The sequence below is a fragment of the Mesoplodon densirostris genome, chromosome 1 (assembly GCF_025265405.1).
Source record: "Mesoplodon densirostris isolate mMesDen1 chromosome 1, mMesDen1 primary haplotype, whole genome shotgun sequence".
NCBI lineage: Eukaryota > Metazoa > Chordata > Mammalia > Artiodactyla > Ziphiidae > Mesoplodon > Mesoplodon densirostris.
Window position 1 is genome coordinate 52,304,633 of NC_082661.1, and position 20,205 is coordinate 52,324,837.

A 20,205-nucleotide genomic window follows, 5' to 3' on the forward strand; every position below is an offset into this window, starting at 1 on the left:
TATTAATTTGCAGTTTCCTGATTACAAGTGAGGCTAAGCATTTTTTCATAAGTTTATTTCCACTCAAGCTTATTTTTTTGCACATTTCCTTTTCATACTTCTTGCTTTTGCTTTTATTCAATTGGATTATTAGTTTTATTCTTACTAAGCTTACATTTATCTGTTATGTGTATACAACTATTTTCTTCCTGTCTGGGCTTATGTTTTATTTTTTTTACAGTATCTTTTGTGAAGAAGATTTTAATATTAACATAGTCAACTTTATCAGTTATCCCTTTAGGGTTTGTTCTGTTTGTGTGTTATTTTAATATATCATACCTAACTCCAAGTCATATAATTTGTATTAAACATTGTACAACATTGATTTTTCACATATAGATTTTTTTATTCATCCTGAATTTGTTTTTGAGAATATCATTTAACCCATGTGAATAAACTATTTTTACAGCACCATTTATTGAAAAAACCCATGCTTTACCCTGTGATTCTTTTAAATAAACATTGTATTTTAGAATAGTTGATATTTACAGAAAAGTTGAGCAAATAGTACAGAGAATTTCTGTATACTTCTCACCCAGTTTCACCTATGGTAACATCTCATATTATGATGGTATATTTGTCATGACTAAAATCCAGCATTTACTATTACTATTTAAATTACTATTAACTAAATGCCACAGTTTGTTTGGATTTCACCAGTTTTCCCCAGTGTCGTCTATCTTTTCCGGGATTCCATCCAGGATCCCATGTTGCGCTTATTTATCATGTCTCCTTAGTCTGTGACTGTTATTCAGACTCTCCTTGTTTTTCATGACCTTGGCAGTTTTTGAGGAGTGTTGTATTATTGTATAACAGATAATTTGTAGAATGTTCCTCAGCTGGGGTTTGCTTGCTTTTTTTTTTTTTTCCCCTGTGGGTTTTTGTGAGGAAGACCATAGAGAAGAAATGTCCTTCTTATGACATCATATCAGGTTTACATTCTATGGACATTATTCATGACTGGTGATGTTAGTCTTGTTCACCTGGCCAAGGTAGTGTTTGCCAGGTTTCTCTAATGTGAAGTTACATTTTCATCTTTTCTGTACTCTGTCCTTGAGAAGTGAGTCATTAAGCACAGCCCACACTCAAGGTTGAGGGGATAAGTTCCACTTTCTGGAGGAGTGAATATCTACATAAGCTATTTGGAGTTTTCCTCTAAGGGAAATTTATCCCTTCTCTCGCTATTTATTTATTTATTCAGTTATTAATTTATATTAGTATGGACTCATGAATATTTTATGCTTCAAATGATAATCCAATACTATTGCATTTATTCTGTTACTCAAATTATTTTAGCTTTGGCCATTGGGAGCTGTTTTGGGTTGGCTCCTGTGGCATACCCCCATTCTTTTATATTTTAGCACTCCTTTGCTTTCTGACACTACCGGATTTTTCACAGTCATCTTTTCCACGATATCCTGCCCCAGCCCTATAATCAGCCATTTATCCAAGGAGCCTGACTTCTTTTGTTTAAGAATGGTATTGGAATCTAACATGAAGGTTCTAGCTGTGCTCATTGCTACTGGGGCATCACTGCTTCTAGACCCTCTCAGAGGTTAGAGCTAGGAAATGATCTATCTGTCTATCTATCTATCTATCTATCATCTATCTATCTGTTCACTAACCCATGTGTCTATAATTGTTTATCTGTTCATCTGTATCTTTACTAAGTTACACATGAATTCATAGTGTTGTCTCTGCTTCTAATTCAGTGTCACATGTTACATTCTAGTTTTCTCCCTTTGCTTCTCTGTAATTTCCCTCTCCAACAGTCAGAAACCTGGGTCCCACTGTCTATCATTCATTTACTTATTTTTTCAATCCCAGTGAATACATGAACCGGTTTCAGAATTGATCTCATTATTCCACGAGGGACAAATTTACCAACTAGAACACAGCATTTATGAACACTACCTTTTGTCCTTAGCCTTACACCTTTCAGTAAAACATTGTTTGCCAAAGTTACTGGGTAAGCTTATTCTTCCCCATACCTTTCAGAGGTTATGTGATACATTTGTATTACAGTTAGATTCCTGTATCACAATTTATATAATTTACATTCTACCACTCTTTCTCCTATAAAGTGCTGTGGGTTTTGACAAGCGCCACTGTTGCCAATGCCTCTTTTATCACATAAACAGGTTTTGTATGTCCCTGAGACCCTGTCTGGGCTTTCTTTCTCTTTGAATGGTCTATTTGTCTGCCCCTATGCACTGTATACTTTTGTAATTGCCACACTCATCTTTGTTTTTCTTCCCCAGAACTGCCTTAAAGCATAATTCTTTCAAAACATTTTAAAATAAGCTTCTTATATTTCCCCAAAACAAAATTATAATATATTTCGAGATAAATTTTGAGATAATTGGCCCCTTTTTGGCATGAGTCTTTCTATTCATGAGCATAGTATATCTCTCTTTCCATTTATTATTTATTTATTTTAATTTTTTCTTCAGTATCGGATACTCCCAACTCATTTAAATGGTAGTCTCTCCATGTATATAAATATTCTTTCTTTCAATTTAATTTCTCTCAATAATGGTTTTGTGACAAAGACATAAACACCTTTTGTTAGATTTATTACTTGGTATTTGAAATTGTGATGCCATTTTAAATGGTATCTTATAATTTTTAACTTTATCTTGAATATTTATGTTGCTAATATGTAGAAAAATAATTTATTTAGTTTATTTTAAATGTAACTTCTTTTCAGAGCAGTCATAATTCTAGTAATTTAACTATAGAGTCTTTTAGAATTTCTATGTACACAATCATATCATTTGTGAAAAATCAGGATTTTGTTTATTTGTTCAGTTCCTTAGAGTTTCATTCTCCTTTCATTTAATGCACTAAATAGGACCTCCAACATAATGTTGAATAAAAACAATGTTAGTGGATGCTGTGGACTGAAATGTGTCTCCCCCAAATTCATATGTTGAAGCCCTAACCTTCAATTTGACTGTATCTGGAGATAGGGTCTCTAAGAGTTAGTAGGATAAATGAGATCATAAGGATGGGGCTCTAATCCAATAGGACTGTGGCCTTATAAGAAGAGGAAGAGAGATTTCTCTCTCTCTCTATCTCTCTGACATGTGAGGACACAGTGAGAAGGTGGCCGTCCGCAAGCCAGAGGAGATCTCTCAGCAGAACCTGACCATGCTGGCACCCTGATCTTGGACCTCCAGCCTCCAGAATTGTGAGAAAATACATTTCTGTTTTTCAAACCATCCAGTCTGTGGTATTTTGTTTCGGTGGTCTGAGCTGACTAATACAGATGTTGGTGCTAAAGTGGGGTGCTACTGTAACAGATACCTAAACGTGTGGAAGCAGCTTTGGAACTGGTAATGGATAGAGACTGGAGGGTTTTAAGGTGTGTGCTAGTAATATGAATTTTGAGGGAAACTCTGGTGAGGTCTCTGATGGAAATAGGATCATGTTACTGGAAACTGTAAGAAGTACAATCCTTGCTATAAAGTGGCAAAGAACTTGACTATATTCTAGTGTTTTGTGGAAGGTAGAAGTCGCAGACAAGGAAATTAGATATTTAGCTGAGGAGATTTCTAAGTGTCAAAGGAGCAGCTTGTTTTCTCCTGACTCATTATGGTAAAAGGTGAAAGGAGAGATGAACTGAAGGAGGAATTGTTAAGCAAAGAGGAACCAGAAGTTGAATAGTTGGGAAATTCTCAGCCTATCCATATTGCAAAAAATGAGAAATCGTGTTCTGAAGAGAACACTAATGGTTTGGCTGAACAGCCATTTAATAAAGAGCAATCATTTACTAAAGAGAACCCAGGTGTGCCTCGTGGACTTAATCAGCCATCTGCAAAATCCGGGAGTAGAGAGGGATTAACACCAACAAAGACATTTCCAGTTTGAACTAAAGGAGTCAGAGAAAGTGGGATGGAGGGCAGGAAGTCACTTGAACCTTTGGATTCGATAGACCTGGACCATAGATTTATTTGGCTGTGAACATATGCTATTCTTCAAGAAAAGGAAGAATTTCCAGGAAGGTGATTCAGATATCTTCAGGGCTGCCACTCCCACCATAGGCCCAGGGACAAATTTGGTTTTGCCCTGATTTCAAAGGGTGGGGCCCACCTCTCTGGTTTCAGTGAGTTAAGATCACTCTGCCCAGTGCCTCAGGGGTAGAGCTGCCCTCTCCAGAGAGCCTCATGTGGCAGGAGCCAAGGAAGGGGAGTGGCCCTACAGAGCCTTGAGGGTGGCAACCCAGCGGAAGGCAGGGTATTTGACCAAAGAGGATAATTCTCCAGCCTTAAGATCTAATGGAATTTACCTTAGCTAGGTTTTGAACTTGTTTGGGACCTGTCATGCCTTACTTCCTTCCAGTTTCTCCCTTTAGAATAGGAGTGTCTATCCTATGCCTGTCCTACCATTTATATTTTGGAAACACATAACGTGTCCGATTTCATAGATTCACAGCTGGAGACAAATTTTGCCTCAGGATGAATTGTATCTCAATTATCACATCTGATTTAGATATTTAGATGAGACTTTGGGCTTTAGAATTGATGTTGAAGTGAGTTAAGACTTTGGGGGCTACTGGGATGGAATCAATGTATTTGGACTGCAATAAGGACATGATTTTGGCAGGCCAGGGATGGAGTGCTATGGACTGAATTGTCCCACCCAAGAACTCAACCGTGATCTCAGACTTCCAGCCTCTCAAACTGTGAGAAAACATATTTCTGTTGTTTAAACCACCAGTTTTTGTTATTTTGTTATGACAGCCTGAGCTCACTAATACTACTCATCTTGTTTCTTGTCTCAAAAGGGAAGCTTTCAGTATTTTGCCATTTAGAATGATGTTTGATATGTTTTCCAGGTAACTATGATTAAGAAATTCCTTCATTCTTATGAAGCTGAGAGTTTTTGTTTTTTCTTAAGATGAATGGATATTACATTTTTATTAAATGCTTTTTCTACATCTATGAAGATGACCATAGGGTTTTTTTTCTGCTTTTTTATGTTAACATGGTAAATTACATTGATACTTCTAATGCTAAACCAACTTTGCATTTCTAAAAGAAACCCAATTAAGTTACAATGTTTATCTTTTAAAATATATATTGCTGTATTCATTTTCCTGATATTTTATTTAGGATTTTTACATCTATATTTGTGATTAAGTTTGGCCTCTAATTTCCATTGTCCTACTATCTTTGTCAGATTTTGTTGTGAAAGTTATGCTAGTTTCATCAGTTGGGTTAGGGGTATGAGTATCTGTTAGGTTAATCTGTGCTATATTGTGATAACAGTTAAATGCCAAAGTGCCTTAATACAATTCATTTTGGATGCATTATAGTCTAGAATAGTTCAGGAGACTCCTTTTGGCATGGAGATGATTAAGGGTCCAAAATCTGGGCATACTATAAGGCTCTCATCTTAAATGTGTGGTTCCTTAGGTTTCCATGGAAGGGGAAAGAGTATATAGGCTCAGGTTTTATGGTCTGGTCTAGAATTTTTATACATAATTTATGTCCATATGCCATTAATTTGAATCTAGCACGTGGCCCCAGTCTAACTGCCAGGAAGGCTAGAAAATGTAGTTTTCCATTGTGTCCAGTAAGAGGAAATAGGTTTAATGAGCATTTAGACACTTGATTACAGGAAGAAACTTTCATTGGCTATTATCTGCAAGAGTCTGTTGAAGACTGGAAATACCTATTTCTTCAGTATTTCGTAGCACACTAGTGAAGCTAACTGGGCCAAGAATTTTCAATGCAGGAAGGTTTCAAAATATGGGTTTAGTTTCTCTAATACTTGTAGGACTATTTAAGTTTTTAATTTTTTCTCCTGTCAGATTTTACTAGACATCTTCAGTGCTGTGTTTCAAGCATTTGTTCATGACCAATGACCATAAAAAGCTGGAATCCCAAGGATTACATGGCAATTTTCTGCTGCTCGTAAGGAAGAAAGGAGGAAAGATGTTTGCTTTAGAGTAGATATCATAGCTTTGTATGGTTCACAGCACCGTGTCTCAGATTACCAGTCCTCAGGACACTTCCTATGCCCTATGTCAAGTCTTCACTAAGGGCTCTAAAACAATATTGTGACGATTCGTTCATACTTTCTTTGTCAGATCAAAAATTCCTGTCTTAAGGTCTAGAGATCACCTCTCCAATCAGATTTGTATATTGTTATTGAGAGAGACTTGGAGCTCACCCTGTCTACTCTGGCACTCACACATCCCTAAAAACATCTCTGTAAGAAGCTCATTTTCACTTTTGTCCAGTGAAATTTTGTTTCCCTATTTTCCTTCTGCATGTCTACAACAAGCCTCTAGAATTTTCTATAAAGTGAGGTCTCTGATGTTGAGTAGGTTTCAGGCAGAGATAAACGGGATCTCTGGTGGAATTGCTGTTTATTTGGGAGTGGTCGTGAGCTGGATGTGAGGGCTACTAGTCCGACATGTTGCCATAGGAACTGAGTATCACTTAAGTACTGATTATAAGAAGAGGTTGCTTTACCAGACTGGTTGAGGCAAACTGAGAAATGAAACAGAAATTAATCATGAAGAAAAACGTAGGATGTTCTTCATATCCTTGGAAATTGAGAAATGACCACAACTGAAAAGTTGTCTAGCCTTGAGCCATCTTCCCTGGAGATGGATGCCAAAAGGAGGCTCTTGTGCATTTGAAGAGAATTCTCAGAACAGGCAAGCTTGTGATTCTTTCCAGGTGCCTACATTCCATGAGCTTGGCCACACCCCGGGCACTCCACCCAGTCAAGTCTGTGCTGCTGAGGGCATGCAGGCAGGCTCAGTGCATGCTCAGCCTCTGTTGGGGGTGCCTGAGGTCTCAGTCTTCTCTCCATACCCCAATTGGAAGTCATAGTTGCTTCCTTTTTCACCTAGCAGAGAAGTCTGTCTTTATTTACAGGGAGGTGGAGAGAGTGGCACATGGAAGTAACACTTTGTGTGTGTGTGTGTGTGAGCCACAAGCGGTGGTCTGCTGGAGTCGACTCAGTCATAGTTTGGTGACATCATGTTTTTAGCTTGAAATTGGCCATGGTGGGAGTATCATACCCTAGAAATTGGCGCACTCTACAATTCAGGCATTTTTATTTTTTTTAATTTATTTACTTGCTTATTTTTTCAGAGCCTGTTGTTGGACATTCATTCTACCGACCATAGTCCATAAATGCTGTACAACCACTATGTTCTGAACCCTCTAGGAAATGTGTTATAAACATAATGTCATTATGTCTCATAATCTCATTATCGTCCCAACTCTCTGGGAGGTGGGTGCCATATTATTCCCATTTCACTGAAGAGGAAATAGAGGATCTGGGAAATTAAGAGCCTTGCCCACTGTTACCTGACAGCTCATGAAAGCTCTGTGGTCCTGAGCTTCCTCCCATGGCCTTCTTATATTGACTCATTACCATTTCCCCACATCTTCAAGGCCTTGGTTGGGACCCTTGTCTCTTGCTACAGAGAAGCCTGCTGGTTCTGAGAAGGTAAGTCTGTCTTTCCTGTCCTCATCATCCAGGACCTGTTGCTCTCTACTGCTGCTTTCACATAAAAAATACTCCAGGCCATGATAAGAGAGGGGATGGGATGCTCTCGCCGTGTTTGCTAGTGCGTAAGCTCTTCCAGGAAGTACACTGAGAGGGTGCTTTTGAATGAATTGCCTGGGGAACCCTGACATTCATTCAACTCTAGTTGAGCATCAGCTCTGCCTAAACACTGTGCTGACAACGTGTGGGCAGAGTGGGGGCATATGCTGTCGTCCTTGGAAAGGACCCTTCATTAGAGACATTGCTGTTTGACGTGGGAAATAAGAGAGAAGCAGAAATGCCAGCAGAACAACCCAGAGCGATGTGTCAGATGCGTGGGCCAAAGGCACTGTGGAGGAAATAATTATTTTCAGCTGAGGTGGCAGGAAAGGCGCTGGGTTGTGAAGGAGGCGTAAGATTTAGAAAGTGATGGTGAGCGGGGCATTCCAGGTAAAGAGGCAATGCATGTTGGGTAAAAGCAGAGGTGGGAATTTAGAGAGTATTCTGGGGAAGCATCAGGTTGGAGTGAAAGGAGCAAAGCTGTGGAGGCTGTCAGACAAGGGCCTGAGTCCTTGCTCTGGAAATTAATAAACCTTGCGCAACTTAACTTTTCTGGTCCTAGTTTTCTTTCTTTTTTCTTTTTCCAGAAATAAATGAAAATACTAATATCTGCTTTATGAGGGCTGTTCGGATTTTTTTTTTTTAAGAAGCTAATACATTTGGAAGTGTTGGATGCACTGCTGGACCCCAAGGAGGTATCCAGATAATTCCTTAAGTGCTCCTTTTCTCTCTCCTTGGGTTCAGATTAGGTGGAGAACGGGGCTCATAGGGGAGCCAGGGGAATAAACTTGGACCTGAGGTTGGGCCAGGTTCTTGGATGGAGGGCCCTGCACATGAGATCAAGAATTTTTACAGTTAATGACTTGGAGAAAGGGTTTCAATCAGGAGTCAGCCATGATCATGGTGACACATTTGGGAGATGCGTTTGTGTGAACATATTGGAGAGGGAAGTTGTGAGTTCCTGGGCTAAGGAAGGGATGAGGGTCTTATCTCCAGGGGGCAGCTCTAGTGGAAGAAGCACCAGTGGAAGAAGATACAGCAGAGGGTGACTGGCAGAACGTGCATGCTGGTGGGGCGTGGCCTGAAGAGGAGGGTGAAAGGTATTAAGCTTGGCCTTTCTGGAGCTTCCTGCTGCCTAGTTTCCTTGTCATACTCTGCACCGTTCCCCCACTCCGCGCACTCTTATTCTCACAGTGACCCTGCAATATTATTGGGAGTTCCAGGACCTCTGTGGCATGGCCAGAGGACCAGGCTTGGGCAGAGAAAGGAGGGACGGGTTGGTGGTGTAGACCAGCATGTGGCCTGATGTGGTCAAGGTTAGGGCAGATGCAGCAGAACCCAAGCTGCCCTCCCAGAGCCACGTGACTCCTTCTATAACCACCCACACTGACCCACTACCCCCTCCCTAGGCCGTCACCATCACTGCCTGCTCAACACCCTCATGCTACTCCTTACAGGGAGTGGGGCTGCCTCAGTGACAGGGACTGGAGTATGTTAATATCACCGCAGTGACTCCAGCAGGTGGATTGCCTTTGTATCCTGAAATTAATTTAGGGACGCTTGCTGCCTTGTTAGATTCTCTTTCATTTTCTTTTCAGCTAGCTGTCATTTCTCTGGAAACATTTTTGCGTCAGGCACTTCCCTACCCCGACCAGTGACACATTTCCCTAGCAGACTGGGGGCTTCCTGGCTCTGCATCCCCTGTTCTGCATCCTTCTCCTTCTGTCTGGAAGAATCTGCTCTCCTGCTTCTCCAGGGAACTTATGTCTCTATCTGCCCCTGAAGACTCAGTTCAGTTGTTACCTCCTCCAGGAGGCCTTCCCAGATCCCCCTAGGATGGGTTGAGGAACAGCTGGAAATGTATACCTACTGGTCTGAGACAAGTAAAGACTGTGAAACCCAGAGCTTTCAGAGCTCCCTGCCAGGAAATGCACTCATCATTGTGGACATTAACGAATTCTCAGTGGAGATACTGTAGATTGTGTAACCAGGAGGGCATGGACAGACCTTGGACAGGAGTTGCATGTAGGGTGTGGCCAAGGAGGAGGAGGGAGGTCTGTGGTTAGGGAGGTGCGGGGGACGCCCGAGGAGCTGGACTGGCATGGTGTTCCAAGGAGCAAGCATTGTGGGGATGCAGCAGGGGAGGGGAGGCGGTTGGTCCAGGGTTGATTTCAGAATCCCGTGGGCAGGGGGTTGAAACTATGCCCCCATCACCACTGAGAATCGCTGCCATGGCAGTTAGGCCTCGTGCCACCAGGAAGATGTCCTGTCTCTAGATGTGATGGGGCACGAGAGACTAGAACAAACGCTGGGTTAAATGACAAATTAGGTCATCAGCACTCTTTGAGAGCCTGTTTTCTCTTATGGCAGGTGTAGATTACCTATAATGATGCATCTTAACATATAGGGTGGGACTTAGCTGAGTATAACTCCCTCTCCTTTATCCATAGATAGAGAAATTTAGTTGCATGCTAAGGGTGTAATTTAAATTTCAAGGAGTATAAACCAAACTTGAAGAAGTGAGGATATATTGTTACTGAGAATTTTAACAGTAAGAGGCAAGGGAGAGAAGGCTGTAGCTTGCAGAGGTGATGGTGTAGGGTTGGGGTCGGGAGAGGAACTGTACAGGGAGATTTGGATGTTGTAGTTATTGTTTTCAGATAAGGCAGACCTGGTTGTGCTTCTAGAATGAGAGTAACCAGGGGTAAGAGAAAGAGGGACTGATCAAGGGGTCTAGTCTCTAAGAAGACTGGAGAAAATGAGATTAAAGGTGAGATTCAGGTGGACAAAGGAACCAGAGTATAAAGATGCAAAGACCATTTGAGGTGACGAGACCTCTCCACAGACACAACCTGTTGAAGAAGCTCATGTTTGGGTATTGATCCTTCTAGAAGTCCACTCTTCCCAGTTTACAATTTCTGCTCTTAGGGCTTGAGAAAGGGCAGAAGGGAAGCCTGGGGCCGTAATTGTCTTTGAACATGTTTGAAGGAGGCTGGTGGAGAAGTAGAAATGAGTACATTATGTCCATTCTTTGATCTTTCCCTTCAGGACATCAATAAGAAAAAAATGCTTCTCTGCTGAATCATCCAAGTTGAGGTTTCCTCCTGGGGTGGATTGGCACCCAACAGGGCCCTGAACCTCCTGCCCCACTGAGGCCTCAATTGAAAGGCTCATTAGTGACAACCCCACTCTTGCCAGGAAGCCCATTCCAGGCCTTGCCTCAGCTCTGGCCAATTTAAAGTTGGGGGGCAGGGGGCTGGTGTTGGAGAAACAGGGTTCTTGGCCTCTGAGTGCCATGTAACTAAAGAATGAGAAACAGCATGCTGCCTGCACATCTCCTGTTTTAAAGCCCTTCTATAGACTCCAGTGTGGTGCTTTTGGTGTCTGAGGGGGCTCTGGTACCATCACTCTTTGGAGCACTGTATTTTTTGTGTGTATCTCAACATGCAGCTCTATGAGCTCACTTCTCTCTAATCTCACCAATCTGCAAAATGCATCATGTCCTTTTTTATTTTTATTTTTTAATTTATTATTATTATTATTATTTTTTGCGGTACGCGGGCCTCTCACTGTTGTGGCTTCTCCTGTTGCGGAGCACAGGCTCCGGACGTGCAGGCTCAGCGGCCATGGCTCACGGGCCTAGCCGCTCGGCAGCATGTGGGATTCTCCCGGACCGGGGCATGAACCCGTGTCCCCTGCATCGGCAGGCGGACTCTCAACCACTGCACCACCAGGGAAGCTCTCCTTTTTTTAATTTTTAATTGAAGTATAGTTGATTTACAGTGTTGTTTTAATTACTGCTGTACAGGAAAATGATTCAGTTATACATACACACACACACACACACATATATATTCTTTTTTTAACTATTTTTTTCCATTATAGTTTATCATAAGATATTGAATATAGTTCTCTGTGCTGTACAGTAGGACCTTACTGTTCATTCATTACCCATCATCACTCACGCTATTCCTACTCCCTGAAATGTTCTTGCAGATTATTTACCTCCAACATTCTACTTTTCTTTCATGGCTCAGCTCATAAACACTACTTCCTAGGGGAGACTCAGGTTCAGACTCAAAACTCCATTCTCTCCAGGGAAGGCCCTATCCAACTCGGATACCAGAAAAATATTGAGAGTAGAACCGTGGTGGGTGGAAATCACCTTGACTTTAGTATTCAACTGATATAGGTTGGTATCTTCTCAGCTCTGTTTCCTTGGGCTATTAGCTAGAAAAATGAATTCCTTCTCCATAAGCCTGTTGAAAAGGTTAATAGAGATCACCATATGGATGCACCTAGCACATGGTAGGTCCTCCATTGGGATTACCACCTCTCTTTTCTTTCCCTCTTTTTAAATCCCCGATTCTTGAGGCACTCAGGAACATACTGATCTCTGATCCCCATTTTCCCGCCACCTCCAAGTCACAAGGGTGACTCAGGCAATCAGACCCTCTTCCTCCCACTAGCTAACCACTTTGTGCTGGGAAGACTGGCTGCCTGGGAAGTCTTGGTCTGCCTGCAGCCATCACACCTGACCTTGGTCTTAATTAAAACTTACCTGCCCTAGTCCCACTTGATCTCTTGTCCTGTTGAACATTTTGGCTTATGAGAATTTGTTCTAGAAATAGCTTCCAGGCTTAACAGCAAGTGACCCTGACTGTTTTGGGCGGGGTGGGTCAGAAAGTCCTGCTCTGAGATGATCAAAGTCACCCAGTCCAAAATCATCAGCACAGCTTGGAATGTGCAGTCCAAACATGGGGGCTGAAGAATTGGTTTTTCAGCTTGTCTGCAGCCAGCAGCCACTGTGGATCAGGTTTTCTCTCGGGCCTTATTTATTTTATTCCTTCCCCAGACAGAAAAATGATGGTTCTGATGGTTCTGGCTGCCATTAACTACTGGCAGACTCAGTGACTAATTGTGCTTGAATCTGGTGAGCAAGTGAAATTAATTGTCCTTGCAGAGCCTGGCTCCTGAGGACTTAGGGGAGAGCGGAAATGCAGGTGTGCAGAGAGCCAGCCGTATGAAAATATGGAGTTTTATCAATCAAGTCAGACTTCCAGGATTTAATGGGCGCTTACGACGTTCTCAGTTCTGTGCCTCATAGCTTTCCGTAACTCGGAAGTATGTGCCTCTCAGCTTCCATCTGCCAGCCTGGGGCTGGGAGAGGCTTGCTGGAGTCTGCATCTTCCTTATAATGTATTAGACCCCAAAGCTCCAGGCCTCTTGCCCCTCGTTGGGATCCCTACAAACAGAGCCTGCGCCAAGGAACCTCCCACAAATGTTTTAGGGGATCGGGGGTGAGAGGGGAGAATCTCAAGAGAAGCAGAATGAGAGAAATAGAGTCAGGCAGGGAAAATTTGCTAAGAAAGGATGCGATATCAGCCGGAAACTAGCTCCAAGACTGATCCTACAAGAGCTCTGGTAGGAGCGGCCCCACAGAGGTGGTCCTATCCTCAGGCAAAAGGGCTGGCCTTTTTCAGCCCCACATCAGTCAGTTTTGGGCTGTGAGCTGCACCCTGCAGAGGAGATAGGAGGGGGTAATCTGTAGGGGAGGGAGCTCCCCTCCGTGGAGGGCAAAGCCCCTTTGCCATTAGCATCCAACACTCACAGGAGGGGTGGGTACATCCTTGCAAAAAGGGATCTAGGCAGGGTACCAGCCGTATCCCCTGCAGGTCTGGCAGACCTCCCTTCCATGAGCAGGGACTCAGGTTATACCTGTGTTCTTTGCTGCTATGAAAACCCTCCTGCTTAGCTGTCCCTCCTGCCCTGCCTCTCCCCATGTGGTTTTTCACTAAAAAGGCTGTGCAGGAGGCAGAATTTGCCAACTGCTCTTTGACCTAAGCCCAGGCTTCTGAACTTGGGGCCTAGCTGTGGACCTTCACTTCCTAATCGTCACTTCCCCTGCAGTTCCCAGCCCTCTTGGGCTGCCTGGAATGCTCACAGTTCCTGCCTGTGGTCCCCTGACACAGACTCCATCCCTGGCCTCTGACTTTGCCTCACAGGTCAAGAGCCAGTCCTGTCTGTCTCATGCACACCTGAAGCTGACACATTCAGTTTTGCCTTTGCGGGTTAGTGTCATACCAGGCTGTACAGCGTTTTTATACTAGGGGCCCTGCTGGACGGTGAGAGGACATTATTCTTCTTATCCCTGAAGTTTGAATGCTGGCTTCATTGTGTTTATGACCTCCCTCTGTTTGGGAGAGATAAAGATGGAAAGAGAGATGGGGCTCATTTTCCACCACATAAACACATTTTAATTAACTTGCTTTGTCATTTTCTCAGACATCTCCCTTAAGGATCTTGAGCCATAGTCTGCAGGACCGGGTCAGGGAGCCCCCTAAATGACACACGTACAATGTGATTCCTCAAAGCAGCCTTCCCCGCGAGTAGTTGTCATGCGTCCCTGCTCTAAGGTCGAGCTCCTTCTGCATTATTTTGCCCCAGGTTGAGTTCTTCATTGTCCCCGAACCGGGGAGAAACTGGGGTGGAAGGGGAGGGATGGAGGAGGAGGGCATTTACATTCCAGACTGTCCATGCTGGTCAGTTGCTAGCCCTAATGTACCTCATCACTCCCTCCTCGCCAGGCTCTCATGTATGTGCTGCCCCTGGGTAGACACTGACACTAGATCCTTTCTGGACCCTCTCATTGTGAATAATTTCTGAAAACTTTCCCTGAGATAGTTTTCCTAAGAGGAAATGACACAATTTTCCTAAGAGAAAATGACACAAAACAGCAGCATTGAGCCTGATGGACGGTCTCTTATCTTCTCTCAAACAGCTGTAAAGCCATTGATAGAGCATTGAACATGAACCCAGAAATGAGCTTTAAAAGATAATTTTCAGTAAACTCCAATGGAATATATCAGTTTAGGCAGAACGATTCTCTACATGTCTGAGTTCAAACTCCATGAATAGAGTTTGTCTCTACATTTATCCCCTCTTGGGATGAAGGATCTAGTGTGTCTTTGGTTACGATTTACATTAATAATGAATGAGCTTCTTACGGCTGTGTCATGGTAGGTAATCCATTTGTCTCTACTGTGGATGGATTTATGTGGCACTTGAAAAAAATCTACATTGTCATCTCCTAACTTCTCTTGTGATAACTGGTGTAGCAAAAAGGATAGATGATAGGGTTCCATACAGTACCAGCTCTGTGATTTGGAATAACCCTTAACCACTCAGAATCCTGTTTCCTCATTTTTCAAATGAGGAAAAATTAGCTGCAGTTAATTTTATAGGATAGTCATCTTGATCAATCAGTGTGCTAATTCCTGGAGTATTATAAAATGTTTTATGAGATATAATGTATAAGCTTTTATAACCCATCAATCTGTGGAATAGGACTTTTATAATTTGTATTTCTTGAACTTTGAGCTGTGCAGCAGAATATGCTAAAGCTGTTCTCTTTTATTTGATTTCTACTTAATATCCATTTCCTGGGTACCTGGTCTGTGGGAGGCTTTCCGAGGGACATCTAGAATCAAATGGAGAAAGATGCTGATTTTTTCCTCTAGCTAGATATGGGGGGAGAACAGACTAGCCCACAGTTTGGTAATTCTTGGGCAAATGAGCCAGAGAAGAGGTGCAGAGAAAAGGGCCAACTCACACACCCAGTGTGGAAGCGTTCGTGGAAGGGTTCATGGAAGGGAGCAGAAAGGAAATCTCATCAAGTAGGACAGGTAGAGATGTGGGAAAGAAGAGTAACAATTTTTAGCATAAGCCAGATTTTAAAAATGGATTTATAGATTAAGAAGCAAGATCTGAGAGGAATTTTTAGCTGGAATCAAGCAGTGAGAGATTGGGATAGTGGAGGCCTGTGACAAGAATACTACAAAAACTGGGTGACTGGGAAAGAAACTGAACTAAAAGGGTAGCAGCAGGAATGAAAAAAAAGAGGGATGGCAATAGAATTCTATTGGTTAAATATGGCAAATGGAGAAAAAGAAAGGATTAGTAAATAGTCCTAAGACTTTGTGTTTAGGGGATTAAATGATGACAGTGTCCTCAGAGGAAATAGAGAAGTCAAGAGGAAGAGCTGGTTTTGGAAGAAGTTTGACTGATGGAGTTCTCAGAGTGGAAGGGCCATATTTTGGCATCATGGAGGCACTTGCTATAACCCCATGAGAGTAAGAGGGCTTGAGGGGTAAGGGAGAAACAGCAGACAATCTGTAAGTGGGTGAGATGAGGCAGAGGAAATGGAGGAGGTGACAGAGGATTTGCAATCAGAGATGAAAGAGAAAGGGTAAAATGGCATTATCCACATGGATGTCCAGGGATGCGGCAGTTTCCAGGAAGTGATGGTCTACTGATCCAGCGAGGTGGGAGACCTCATTGACTGATGGGTGAGAGCAGGGGATTCACATGTGCTTTTTGTGCTCTCAGTTGTCCTCAGTTTCGTCTTTAGACCCCAAAAGACTATATCTTTGTGTTATTTTGTGCTTAGGTCCTTAACTTCTGATATTGTTTTTGACTCTTTTCCTGAGGTGTCATCCTTAGTCGTCTCCCTTTCTCAAGGAGCAGAGTTTCTTCAGTTCATCTCGAGATGGAAATACAAGGGCTTGTAAAGGGGAAAAGAAAGTCCCGAATGCTCTGTTTCTGATACAAGTCTCGATTCTGACTCAGCATTTGATTCCCATTTTGGAACCTTCTGGTCTTTGGATAGTCTATACACCAACATTTCCAAAAGTGAATTCATAGTAACTTTATTTTCCTAACATTGAAAAAGCTGGGCTAAATAAAGCTAACAGTTTTCTTTTAGAGGACTTCTCAGAGTCTTCACTATGTTATTATGCATCATAAGTCTCCAGGAGGGAGCCACAGTGTTCAGCATTTCCCAAATGGATTTTACTAATGAACTTTGTTTTTTTAAAAAATCGAAAATATTTATTTCCTAAAAAAAAGATGAGAAAGAGAATATGATTAGCTAACCTGATAAAAATATTTTCATCACATTTTTACAGGAAACAAAATCCATTTTTTATGACACAATTTTGCCAGTATCTCTCACTGTAAGCCAAATCACAGCAGAATATGTTCTAGGAGGTGGGAGTCTGCAGTCCTGTCTTAGACAGCTTGATCTAAGGATGGGTAAAATCAGGACCCACGAAGCAGGGCTGAGGTAGGATGCCATGACGGGTAAGGCTGGGTGGTCAAACTGGAGATGCAGGAAGAAGCCTGGGATGGAAAATGGGTTGGGAGCCATACCAGAGGGGTAGGGGAGTGGAGGGAGAGTGAAGCTAGAGGCTCAGGAAGGTGTGAGCATGGTTGTATGTGGATGTGTTTTGTTTCTTATATTCTGCAGCTGACTTGTCCACATTGGAAATCATTTGCCTTTCATGTCTTTCCACACGTTCCCTAGAGAAGCACTGGGAGTCTTCTCAGAACCCCAGTTCCCTCCTCTGTGAGATAGCACTGACATCCCCAAAGTTCTGTGATTGTGGAAAGAGATGCCATCAGCAAAGGGCTCTGCACAGTGCCTGGCACATAGTGGTCCTCAATCAATAGACTTCCCTCCATCCTCCACTTCTACTCACCCCACCCTCCCACCTAGAGCCGTAGGAGAAGACCATGTCCTGGCTTCAGGTTATGGCCATGAAATACCCCTTGGCGAGGGACATGGAGTCGAACTTGGTTAGGGCCTCATGCTTGCTCAGGCCTGGAGTGGGGAATCCTGTGATTAGCCCTGTGTGATCCTCTGGGGGAGTCAAGGGGATTCCTAACTTGGATGATGCTTTCCAAACACCCGACTTCATCAGTGCAAAGCCTCTGTGGTTTCCCATGTGTCCTCTGGGTCACTGCTTTTCCCTCTGGCCTCCCGAGCTCTGGACCCCTTAGAGCACCCTCGCATTGTCATGACTTGGCTTCTGGACTCACAGGAAGAGTCCTGAGCAGTTGAGAAGGCATTGACCAGTGCGACTTGGATGTGCCCCATTGAGTGTGAATATTGGTGGCCTTTCTTAGGAGCCTTGTCTTACTCTGCTGCTGAAACGTAGGTTAAGGTCTACCTTAAAGCAGTGACAGGTTTTATAGCAGCCCCTCAGGCACTGTGCAAAGTCTACTGCATAGGGTTCTGGGAGTCCAGGCAAACTCAACAGCTGTGTGTCCTTGGAAGAGGGTCCTTACTGGGCCTCACTTTCTTCTTCTTCTATAAAATGCAGGGATTTTACAAGATTTCTAAAGTTCCTTCTCATTCCAACAGTTTGCAAGCCTATCAACAACTTAGCTGCTACCCTGGTCTGACACAGTAGCAGAACATCTCGGAAGTGTCTTCTCTTGACCCAGCCCACTAAGCAAAGCAGGCTTCAGATTAGGGTCAAGAAAAGACACGTTTTCTTCCCTCCACCGCAGAGCTCCACGTTGGGAGGACACACATCAGCTCGCACACACCCACTCAGAGGTGGCCACACAGGTACACACACACACACATACGCATGCACATCAGAGCCATGTACTCTGTTGCTCACACCCGGAAGGGAAGGGAATCTGATCTCTTTGTGCATTGCCTGCCTTCTTCTACTCCCCTCTCTGCTTTTGGCTGAGAAGGGCAGGGCTGTTGGTGCATCTCCCTCCTTAGGATTCCTCCTAGCACCTCTGTGTCAGAACATTCCTGACTCCTGCGTCTGACAAGCTGTGGGATGTGCACATGTGCCTGATGCCCTCACGTGGCTAATGTGCTTTATATCATAATAACAGTGGTCAAAACATACAGTATCTTGGCATAGGCTTTTCCTTTGAACATGGGGAGAACTCAGCTGGTGAGATGTGTGTGATCGTTGGGGAGCTGGCCTTTGCCTGTTGCTCGGGGAACTGTGGGGATGGTGGGTGCTCTCCCGGCGAGAGCACTGGCTCAGCCTGAATGGATGGAGAGGTGGGGAAGGAGGAGGTGCCATTTCTTGTAGGGGAGGGAAGCCAAGTCAGACAGTGGAGCCAGGAGCCGAGGGGAGCAGAGGGACCCAGGAGCAGGAGCCATGATCGGGGCTTGCAGTGACGACACGCACTGCAGCAGGACAGTCTGGAGTCATCCACTCACCAGATCTTCATTGATTACCTACTATGTTCCAGGCACTGTGCTCAGTTCTGGGACCTACTGGGGAAGAAGGCAGACCTACAGAATGTTCTCATGGAGCTTAAAGCATGGAAGGAATGCAGGCTAGGGAGCCATGCTGCCTGAACTCACACCTGGGACCCAATATTTAATGGAGGCATGACTTTGGGTAACTTAGTTAACCTTCTGGGCCCCAGACTCCCCTTCTGTAAATTGAGAACAGTAATAGGCCCTACCTGAAAAGGTTATTCTGCAGATACTCAGAACAGTGCTCTGTACATAGTAAGCACTCAATAATCTTCTCTTATTTGCCTTTCTTCTTCTTCTTTTTTAAAATAACAGGTTATTAGGGGAACAAGCAAGATAATATGAGATATATAATACAAGACTTTGGTTAAAGAAGAAGTGTTGCACATCAGAATGCCTGCCCCTGTAACGTGGGGATCACAGAAGGATGCCAGGGGTGAAATCTACTCTACTTTCCTGCTCTTAATGAGACTAAGCTCAGTCTGTCTGCTCCTCTCTGCTTCTGCTTAGTTCTCATCTCCTTACAGCCCAGTGAACGTTCTCTGTATTTTCCTGCACTAGGGCAGCACTGCTGTTGGAGGAGGAGGGAAATCTGAGAAAGACAGAGGAGGTCAACTTGAACATGCCTGTTGGGATATGACAGATGGGAGGAAGGCTGAAGGGAGGAAGCAGGACAGCCCAGGTCCTGGCTCCAGGGCCTGGGTGGCTGGTGTTGCCTGACCTGATGTGAAGTGTACAGGGGAGGAGCAGTTGGGACCAGATACGTTTTAGATGCTCATGGATGTCCAGCTGGAGATGCCCAACAGGTAATTATAGTAAGGGAGCTCAGGATGAGGTGAGGTCACATCTCCTGTAGTATCTGAAATCAGGGCATACAGCACCGGCGACTATTAAAACTGATTTACTGACTACAGTGAAATTGACCTAAATAATGCAATGCAAACGTGGAGTCTCTAAAATCATCCACCATCTCCTCATGCCTTACAAGTTAATCCCAACTAAATCTCATACTTGTCCATGGAGAGTTGCTAGTACCTGCCCCTCCCTGGGGAGAAGAGCTTCCCCGGCTGGGAAGTCCAAGTCCCAGTGTAGCCTCTGCTGTTGGGAGCGGAAACAGCAGGCCATGGTCCTGCAGAGGGAAGCTCTGACCCTGGAGGGATGTCCCATCAGAAGGACTATCCCAGGACTGGTCCCCTGGACAAAGCCTTCTCATTTTACCCTGGCCTCTGATACCTCCTGTTTGATCAGAACAGTGCAGGGTGGTGATTTTAATCACACATGGTCTTGAATTCTGCTGAGCCGTTGACTAGCCATACTGGGCCTCAGTTTCCTCATCCAAAATGACACCACTCTGTGTCAGTGTATTGTGAAAACTGAGCACATAATAACTATCCATTAAATATGAGCTACTCCCCAGGCCATATCAAGGGATGTTTACAAAAGTGATGGCCTAGTTCTCTACAAAAGAGGTGGGATATCAGATAGTCACTCTTGGTCTAGTTTCTTTGTCTGGT

At 43.7% G+C, this 20,205-nt stretch overlaps 1 protein-coding gene across 2 annotated transcripts in view; it reads left to right on the plus strand.

Moving 5' to 3' along the window:
• The window catches only part of GRID1 (glutamate ionotropic receptor delta type subunit 1), a 680,012-nt gene that overhangs the window by 589,777 nt on the left and 70,030 nt on the right, over positions 1-20,205 (plus strand). The gene's annotated exons all lie outside the window — the stretch shown is intronic.